This window comes from Crocuta crocuta, unplaced genomic scaffold (assembly GCF_008692635.1).
Source record: "Crocuta crocuta isolate KB4526 unplaced genomic scaffold, BGI_CrCroc_1.0 scaffold549, whole genome shotgun sequence".
Lineage (NCBI taxonomy): Eukaryota > Metazoa > Chordata > Mammalia > Carnivora > Hyaenidae > Crocuta > Crocuta crocuta.
In genome coordinates, this window is record NW_027529169.1 from 435595 (window position 1) to 446438 (window position 10844).

Here is a 10844-nt window from a genome sequence, read left to right on the forward strand (position 1 = left end):
CGGTCGCCGGGGGGCGGGGCCTGAGGGGCTTGGGCGTGAAGCAAGGGGAGACCGGGACTGGGGGCTGGCGGAACGAGGGTAGCTACCTGGGCTGTGGCCGGAGAGAAGGGAGATGGCCCGGGTAGTGGAGGAGTTAGGCGCGAGGCTCCAAGGTTGAGGGGAAGATAACGGAGAGCCAAAGGGGTCCTAAAAAGGCGGGAGACGGGTCAAGACAGAAAATCGAGGACAGTCAGGAGCTGGGTGCGCGAGGCTCCTTGGTGGGTATGGCTGGGGTAGAGCAGGAGAGGGTGGAGAAAGGAGGAGCAGAGGGAGTGCCTGGGCAGAAAAGAGAGGGGACTCGAGGGTTTTGTTGAGATGGTTAGAGAGAAGGACATAGGCCTAGGTGGGAAGATCTGGGAGGCAATGAGCAGAATGAGAGAAACATAGTAGAGAAGAAACTTAGAGTGCAAGTGGAAAGTGCGGTTTAAGATACCATGAAGGGTAAGAAGTCTAGGGAACCTGAGAAGCAGGGCTGGGAAGAAAGAGATTCACTGCATGTGAGTCCTAAGAAAGAAATGTAACAGAGGAAGCCCCGAGTCTGGCAACTCTAAGGAGAGACAGACTTTGGGAAGCAGTTATAAACTAAAATAGGCCTCCATGTACCTCCTCACACACCCCATCCCGTTTTTTTCTTCCCCCTTGTCTGCTAGAATTGTAGATTCTCGCTTTTGAAATTTTCATTTGATTTCTATGCTTTTTAATTTTTTTAACTTTTAATGTTTATTTTATTTTCGAGAGAGAGAGAGAGAGAGAGGGAGGGAGGGAGGGAGGGAGGGAGACAGAGGATCTCAAGTCAGGCTCCATGCTGACAGCAGAGAACCCAATGCGGGGCTCAAACTCATGAACCACAAGATCATGACCTGAGCCAAAGTTCCTTGCTTAAGGAACTGAGCCGCCCAGGTGCCCCGCTTTTTAAATTTTTCTAATTGTGACTGGTCCTGTCATGAGACAGTTGGGGTTTAATGGAACACCGATCTTTAGATATAAGATGTTTAGGAAATAAGGCACCCCATTTCTTTCTCTAGGGTCAAGAACTTACTAACTCTGCTTCCAGGAAGATTTGATGCATTACCAACAATATTGTGTCAAATTTTGCATACCTTCTTTCACGTCAGTCCTTTCTCTCATAAGCAAAGCTGCCTACTGTTGTGACAGTAAGATCCCTCACTGACATGTTTCATAGCCCCACCTGTGTCCCAGTCTATTCCACCTGACCCCTCAAAGCATCAGTGGTGAGCTTAGAAAGTTTCTGGCTCGCTCACCTATCAGTACTCAGCCTTCCATCATCAAGGCCAGGCAGAAGACTGTTTGAGGCCAGGGCACGTGGGTGGCTCAGTTGGTTAAGTGTCCAACTTGGGCTCAGGTCATGATCTCACAGTTTGTGGGTATGACCCCTGAATCAGGCTCTGTGCTGACAGCTTGGAGACTGCTTTGGATTCTCTGTCTCCCTCTCTCTCTGCACTCCCCTGCTCATTCTCTCTCTCTCTCTCTCAAATAAATAAACATTAAAAAAAAAAAAGACCATTGAGGCCTGCTGTTTCCCCTTCCTGCTACCTGTTCACTTTATCTGTATCTGTGTGAAGGTACATGTTGATATTCTTAAGCAGCATTAAAAACAGGTGTCTGACTACCTAATGACTCCACCTAAGATAACTGCGATTCTGAGGACAAGACCAACTCAAACAATTGTTTTAATTGTAGCTTCTTGTTTGGTAGGAGTATCTCCGCATTGGTCTGTCAGTAGGTCAGTTAATCTTGCTTTGTAGTGTGGGGAACTTCAGCCTTCCCTACAATACCGTAAAGCTAGAGAATCCAGACAGCTATGAGAATAGTCACAAGAGTGGTTCTTGAGATAAAAACAAAGTCTTAAGAGAATTTTTTAAAAATAAAGAAGAAAATAGTGTAGCCATTGGAAGCAGGATAGATCTCACTGGAGCATCTATGGTGGGGCCCAGGGTGGTGGGAGCTGCCCTCAATTTGGCAGGTTCAGAATTATATCTTGCCCTAGTCAATAGATGCTGATGACTCAAGCACAAAATATAATGTCTTTGTTGCCCACTGAGTGCAGTTAGTTAGTTCAGTTGTAGCTTCTGGGCAATCCCCTTCCTCTTAGTAGGTTAAGGGCAAAGCATGTGTTGGAACTTGGCTCAGAAAGAAGTCCTGACTTTTTTTTCAGAGAAAGTGCAACTGAACATTTCTTCTTTGTTTTCTCCTAGTTTAAATCTATAGTTTGTACTTCCCAGTGTGGGAGGAACATTATCCCACCTTTTACCTCCTACTAACATCCACAGTGGAATTATTTTCTCCCAAACTGGCCATCTTTCTTCCTTCAACATACACACAAAATAACCAAGGAAAAATTAAGATAAGTTATTGTGGGGCAGGTATTTCTAGGCTCATTTTACTCTATAGGTACAAATAAGAGTACGGAGCTCTGTGGGTGTAGACAATGCTACAAGCAGAGGGACTCCCTTTCTTTGTTGGTGTCTTAACCCTGCCTAAAGAAGGCTCTGAGTTCCCAGCTGTTTGATTTGCCTCGTCTTCTTAGAAGAGTCGTGGATTCTGTATTGGAAACAGGGAGATGACTTCAAGGTTTATCTGACGAAAACATCTAAGAAAGGATAGCGCTGATATGAATGGCCTGTCTCCTCCTACACCACCAGTGGGAATAGCATCAATCTTGTAGACTCTGCTGGAATACATATGCTGGTGTGATCCTTGGGCCAAGGAACTGTGTTTCTACTTTAAAGAGACCTTAAGTGCCTAGGTTGGCATTTCCCTCAGGCTCATAATCTCTAAAAAGAGACATGGGAGGGAGAGGATTATTTCTTCTCCCATCCATAAACCAGTGTTTCTAGTTTAAGGATTTAAGTCACTAAGATGCAGACCCCCAAACTGTTCATTTCAACACCCAAGAAAGAAAGTAAGCATGGTAGTCCCAAACCTTCCCACTGTGGCAAGATTTGTAGTAGAAAGACTGGTTACCAGACTGATAACCTGGATTCTATTTGTCTTAATTCTGTCACTAACCAATGGGTGACTCAGCTTAGTTTCTTCTTCTGTTAAAAACCAAGAGATTGGAGATCATCTCTCAACTCCATTCTAGCTCCAAGATTCCCCAGGTCCTACAACATTACTGCCCCAGGCCCTCCACATGAGGAGAGGCTTACCAAATTCGACTGTCAAGACAAGATACTTTGTTAGTAGAGGAGCCTGAAAATACCAATCCGGCCCAAATAACAGTGAGCCCTTTTGATCAGCATGCATTAGAGACTTCTGGTCAGGACTGCCACCAAAGGCAATTGTTCCTTTCTCTTCCACTTTTTTGCTACTCTATCCCAGTCAGAATAGTTCATTGAAACTTCCATGTAATTTCAAACTTCACTTGACAGAGCTAACTTTGTTTGGGGGCATCTTTGGCTTCAAAACTAATTATTACAAAACTCAAATTGAACACTGCTGGCCTACTTTCCTCACCCCTACCCAACATACAGCTTAACAACAGTGACTTTGTGGGGCCTTTCTGTAAACACAAGACTCAAAAACTTAAGGGTCTACCCAAAAACCCCAGAGAGTATCATCTCATGTGCATCACCTAGTGATTTAAACTGTTTAGTTTGGCCCTTCCGTAGTTTCTTAAGTCCTAAAATGAGACATGGGAAGGGTATGATGGTTTCTCCTCCCACCTGTAAACCTTAGCCTTCTCTCTCTTCTGCAGTCTACGACAGGGAAACACAAAGAACAAGAGAAAACATGCATCCATCTGAGATCTAAAAGGAGACAATGAGGTGATATTTTCCCACTGCCCAGGTGTTGTGTTTCCAGCTCCTACCCTTTCTTATTTTAGAGACTGGCCATTCCTAGGATGACCTGGGAATTCATCCCTTCAGCACTGCTCCCCAAGCACTTGGATAATGAAGCTGACCTGTCTTTGTCTGTATTATATGTAGACAGAAGGTCACCATCTACAGCCTGGTGAAAAAAATGAGTCAGATCTTTCTGCTCTAAAGACAGAAACATGAGCTGAAAAAAGGTTGGTGGGTTTCCTTCAGAGAGTACTAGGTTGACCCAAAGATCATTTCAGAGCTGCAAATAGCTCGAAATCAAGGTCTGTTTCCTGGAAAGGGGCACATAGCCAGGCTGCAGACGACGCCTTATTCCACCTCTTCCTCGATCATTTATTTCTTTCCCCTCTCCAATTATGCAAAGCCCCGAAAGACCACAGAACCAGCTATGTGACTCCAACATGTTTTTGTGTCGATTCCATTCAGTTCATGAAGGTGCAGACAAGAGAGGATGATGCTCTGGGTTTGGTTTACTTGCAATACCTGAACCGCTCACTCCCAGGCAGGTGGAAAGTTCTGTTTTGCTAATAATCACTGGGCCACACTTCAGGTCCCAGGTCCTAAGGGAGAGCTGAGAAAAAAGTGCTACTCCCTGCTGCAGTTCAGGAACAATAACCAAAAGAATGGTACAGATCCCTTGCCACTCCCTCCACCTCCACTTCCTTTCCCAACAATATCCTCCTTGCTACCTTTCTACCCACTAGACCACATAGAGTACATTTTAAATTCCAATTTTGGAGTGTCCGTGAATCAAACAGGACTCTTTGAAGGAATTGAAGAGCTTTAAATACTTGTGATCTCCATCTTATTTCAGGCTTTCAGAGCTACTACATAGAGAAAACTTGATTTTCTGACATTTTTGTCACCCAATAGTGAAAGCTATGGGGATGTTTCTTGTGGAGGCGGAAAGCTGGGGGTGGTAGCTGATGCCTGACCTGCCCCTGGAAGTCAGGCTTTGGATCGGTCATGACCTGGTGCTTGTCAGGAAGTGTGGTGGGAAATCTTCTGTCTAGAAGGAATGTCCATTCCTGCCTATTCCTGTTCAAACGTGATAACTGTGTTGATGGGAGAAAGCCAGGGCCGTGGAAGACTCTTGTTACGGTGCCAAATGGATTCAAAAGAACAGGGAAGAAAATCTTTATCTCCGGAGGTTACAATGACCAACCTTTCCTCCCTCACAGAGACGCTTCCTTTTGAATTAGGAGACTTGCTATTTCTAGTTGCTTTGTATTCAGCTCACTGAACTGAATTTACAGTACGTATGTGCCTACCTCCATCGATGAATGATGCCTATGTTGCTATAAAGCCGGTTTCTTTCCAAGATCTTTGAGCCAAACCTGTCTTGTGTAACTAACTTCTCTCTTTTTATGCCTCCTCCCCCTGCGGTATGTCTCCGATTGGCAGTGCCTAATTTGACCCAGTTCCTCTAAGGAGAAACTAAGATCTGCCTGCCTGGCCAGGCAGGGGAGGAGGTGCTTTGAGGGGTGAGGAGTGGGAAGGTTGGGAGGGATGTGCTGCCTGGAGACTTGAACAAACAGTGAAGTACATCTACTGATTTGCTCTTGGCTCTCAGAGCACCAGGATTGGGAACAGCAGAATCTCGGTCCCCTCTCACTTCCAGGGTTACCAACTTGGCATGCAGACCTGTTAGAGGCAGCCAAACACTGATTTTGCCCAAGATGTGTCATGGAGCACCTGTTAAGAGCAATTAAGAAGCAGAAGAGCTCAGTTTACTGCTAGGAACAAAGTCCAACTCAGAAAACAACTCCTTCAGACCCTTCTGGAAATTGTTTTGGGACCATTTGGGCAAGTGTCCAAGAAGGAGATGCACTTCCTGAGCCAGTACTAGCTGAATGCTATGCTTCAACTATTCTGCCTACCTAGTGCTTATCTAGCCCTTGATTCCTTCATGTTCTCTCTCTCTGTCTCTCTCTCTCACGCACACACACACATTACATTACATTAATATATTTCTCCCTGTAGAGCCTGCTATACTTGTTCCTCCTTTTTAAGTAATAGACCCCACTCCCACAGAGGTCATACCAAAGGAAAAGATGTCTTAACTGATGTTAGAACCAGGGAAAAGCAAGAAGATCCATGAAGGCCTTGAGTATTGTGGCTTTTCAAAGGAAGCAAGATGCATGATGGTTTAATGGGAAGAGCGCAGTTCAGGAGACCTGTGTTTTGTTTTGTTTTGTTTTTCCAGTCTCACCATGAACCCAGAGACAAGTAACTTAATTGCTCTGAGCCTCAATTTCTCCAAGCAGAAAATGGAGGAAATCTTGTTCATTCTTGCTCCCCTGAGAGCGTGCATGCTTGTGTGTGTGTGTGTGTGTGTGTGTGTGTGTGTGTGTGTCTGTAGGAAAGTCACATGTGGCATCTTAGCTCTACAGTAGTTTTAAAAAATCCCAAAGGGCAATTATAGAGCTAATGATTCGGAAATGAACGGGGCCCCATGAGTACCAGACCGCCCTTCCTCATTCTTTGAATCTCTGACCACCACAAGTTCTATGGCTAGTTCCAGAGGGTGTGAGTTTGCTAACCACTGTGGACTTGGATTCTTCTAATCATTACCCCTAAGGGAACCTTCAGGGAACCACTTATTATTGTGGCTTGGTCTAGCAGTCTGATCCCAACGCTAAGTCCATCCCATGGAGGATGTGAAGAAAAGAAGAATTGAAAATAAATTTAGATAATTTTTTCTTCCACACCCAGGTTTCCTGGGTGAGACTAGGACTCTCTGATGAAATCTAAGGCAGAGCTGCTTTGCGAAGCAAAGGAAAGCCCATGTTTCAGGCTTTGTCTTGAGACTCTTCAGAAGAGTATGATGTCTCTTGGCACAACAATGACCTAGGGGAAGGGGGGAGACAGGGTAATAGATACTTTTCCCCTGTGCATCCATCAGAATCCCCGATCCTTGCCTCTAACAGTATAGTATTACAGGCAAACCAAATTTTCATGCATCTGCCTCAGAATGATCCTTCAAAGAGACCAGGAATCCTGGTGGCAGTTCCAGCTCTTCCCTTTCCCTACTCTTGTGCCCTCATATCTGCCCCTGGAGTATTTATTTTTCATTAGGTGACTGGTGAAATCAATTTTGGAGGTATGTAAATTTCTACCAAAGAGTTTTTTTTTCTGTCTTCCTCCCACAGGCTCCTAAAGAGATAATTCGTTGCAACAAATTATCACTTTTAATTGTTCTCAGTTCTTGATTTGCTTAATACTCTACTGCCAATTACTGCTTGCTTCTCTCAAGTAGACTAACTTGCATTTTAAATTCAGGCTTCCCGCCTTTTTAAGAAAACAAACATAGCAAAGCAATTGATAAGAATGTGGGGAGAAGCGCTTAAAGATTTAATGTGTTTATTATACCTTCAGTAGAGGACTCATCACTGAACCTGAGGTGGGCTGCTCTCCTCCATCTTTACTTTCCTGTCCCCCTCCTTTCCCCACATATCCTAAAAAGAATCCCCTGAGACAGAATCCAGTTTCCTCCTCTTATTACTACTCCATCCTTAACAAGGTAGAGAGCATCTATGGAGCTGGTTTCTTTGCCTCCAGAAGGCCGGGCTGTAACCTGTCTCCTTTCCCACAGCATCAGCTCCACCTACAGGAGGAGGGGTCTACTCTCAAAACAACACAACCGGGACCACTCTGGAGTAAGACACTGTTTTCTACTCCGGAGGCTGGGGAAGCCTACAGAAGTTGTGGGTTGGAAAAGACCCTGGGGTCTGTAAGTCAGGGTACATTGTCTTTCTCATCGGGACAAAGTCTGAGGTTTTTTAATCTTAGGACAGGGTCAGAGCACACTTGCTAATTTCAGAATGTTAGAAACCTCCTCCCTTCCCAGATCTGGCTTCTAATAGCTATTTTCTCTTTCAGCAGACTCTAAGATGGACCTAGAAGACTGCAATGGCCGCTCCTATATGTCTGGTATGCCCTCTTGTGCATTGTGTTTCTAAGGGGCTGGGAGCAGACACTCGCCTGTGGAGCAGAGTGGAGAGCCTTCAGCCTAGCACAGGACCTCTGAGTGCCCCAGTCGTCGCAGAGCTGCCACTCATACTTGGTGTGCTTGGTAGTGTGCATCTATTTTGGTCATTTTACATTCCCTAAATACTGATTCTCTTCCCAGACTTCTTGGAGAACACGGGAAGGGGAAGGGAATAGGAGGGGAATACGAATGGAGACTGTTTGAGAGGAATGATTTAAGAGCAAAGAGATAGAAGGAAGATGTGGTTCCGTCTCCTGTTCTTTGAGGCCACCAGCCAAACAGGATATTCTGTCCCAGCCAGGTAGAGAGTGCAGCAGGGTTTCAAACCTCAGAGCCCTGTAGGAGCAGGTGGGTATGTAAATGCATGAACTGGGTTAGGATAATGAGCAGAAGAGAATGTGGGGACCATCATGGACTGGAGAACACATGTCGTACCTCAAGCAGCAACTGCTCCTCAGTGTCCACCAGTCATTGCCATGCCAGAATGTGTATCTGGTGTGGCCAAAACTTCTATTTTTCAAGAGAATTCAGAAATCTATATTTTATGTGAAATGTCTCCATTTTAGAGCAATGGCACCATATTTTTTAAAAATGTTCCATGGAGCAAGCCAAACTTATCTATGGGCTGAATTCAGCCAGTGGGCCAACAACGAAGAACCTGTGAAGGAGCGATATAGAGCCCACTTCTCAATTCCCCCAGTCCTTTGTCATGGTCATAACCTGCTATGGCTTTTCATACCAGCCAAATACTCTTACTGGGCAGAAGAGATCACTGCTAATACTACAAACGGCTTTTAGAGATATGAGAGTGATCAGGGTCCTCTCAGAGTTTAACAAGGTAAAAAGAAATCTGGAACTTTATCTGGCCCCTTCTCTGAGGGTGTAGAAAAGGACCTACGACGGAGTTTGTCTCTAAGACATAAGGAATCCAATTTTTGGACCATTAGAATATCATGGCAGGAATGATTATAAGAGGTAAGGGAAGCCAGAATTGGGTTTTGACATGATGAGTATGCCCATCAGAAACCAAGCACCATCGTAGAAATGATGTATAGCTTTTTTGTTGTTGTTGTTACCCTGAAGTAGGACCGATGGAATTATGGGCACGTTCAAAGATGGTAGCAAGATGGGTCAGACACACATATAAGAGTCATTGGTAGCACCTGGGTAATATAAGGTAAGATGTTGACTCTGACCCCTTTAAGGAGGGAAGGAGTTGGAATGGATTAAGGCATTCGATACCTGCCACACACTGGACAGAGTGACAGGGATCAAGTGGACTGATTTAATTGAAAGAGATTTCGTTAGAACTAAAGTTATGGTCCTTCTGAGGAACCATCCAGTCCTTCTATCTCCTGCTTAGTTAAGCTACTCAGAAAACCACTACTGAGCAAAAACCACACTCAGGACCTTGTTTTATTGCTGGGGAACACTCAGAAAAAAACCAGTCTCTGCCCTAACGTAGGTAAGTGGAAAACTGGGAAAGTGGCTGGGGGAATATACCATGGAGCTCTGTCTCTGGAGAATGCTGGATTAGAGGAAAGCCCTCTAGGGTGGTTTCTTCACTGTGCTATGAAACCAAATATTCCCTGCTTTCAGCAGGTTGACATCTCCTAGATAAGAGAAGCCTCTGCACAGCATGGTTTTTGAATGAAAGTAGAGGCCAGAAACCCCTCACTTGTGTTTCGAGAATTCTAGATGCCAGCAGCCACCTTGGAGAGAGAGAAAAGGGAAAGCCAAGGCTAACATTATCTGAAAAGTAGCCCCTGCAGGAATGGGCATGACTGCGACAGTCCATCTGAGGGGCATGTGAGAGTCTATAAATGACCCATATCTCCTGGGCCAATATGCAAGCAGTGGTGGTGGGAAAGCCTGCTGTGTACACCCCTCCTAAAACACACTTTGGCCCTTCAAGGTCATCACAGCTCTTCTGCCTTCCCTCACCTAGCCTCTTGATGAAGGGAGTATCTCTCTTCTTTAAAGAGATTTTCCCACCTCACAGAACCTGATTCAGAAAATCCATCTTCTCTCCCCTTATCTCTTTCTAAAGGTGCAGGTCAGTCCTTCTTGAGGGAGAAAGGGAAGAGAAGGGGTCCACTAACTCACCACACAGATTTTCTCCCCTCCTCCATTCCCTGTCGTTCAGGGGAAACTGAGTTGCTCAAACCCAGCTCATGCAATTAATTGACTGAGCAGTGCTTTTCACAAGTTTTCTGGGACTGTGAACTGTTTAAGGGAACCTTAGAAAGGGATCCAGGGGTAGGCAGCCCAAAGTTTCACGGCCCCTCCCACCCCCAAATTCTTGGAATCAGAAAGTCTAGTCTCCAAAGTAGGTCAGCACGTCAGTGAGCAGCTCCTCTGGAAGGGAAGGGAGCAGAGGCCTTGTCTTGATAGAAGGCGGATTCATCCAGGGCTGTCGGCTGCCCGGGCCCCAGGGGCACAGGAGGGGAGGGGAGAGGAGGTGGGGAGACGATATCAGGATTTTGCCTGGGATCTGAAAAGCTTTCGGGGCCACAGAGCAACACTAGCCTGAGACCAGACTGCTGGGTCTTCTAGCTGCTGGGAAGGAGGGGGCTGTCAGTCCCCAGATCTAGAGAGCGACCTCCCTCATGGAGGAGGGAAAGGAGGGAATCTGAGTGCCTGAGTTTAGTGGGGGAGGGGCTTTCTGCCGATCTGAGAGCCTTGAAGCTGCCCCATGTCCTGGGCCCCATGACCTCTGGGGCCTTGGCTTCCCCAGCTGGCAGAGGATTGGGCCTTCCCTGGGGGCCCCCCTTTCTCCCTCCCACCCCGAGGGCCCATCCATCTCTCTCTCCCTCTCTCTTTCTCTCTCTCTTTTGCACACACTCTTGCCTCTCTCAGGCATTTGTTGTGCAGTTCCTCTTTGTCTGCTGGGCACGAGGGCAACGGCATCTGCCTCCCCCTCCCTGTGCACACCCCCTACCCCCACCCCTTTACTGCCTTGTGAAAGG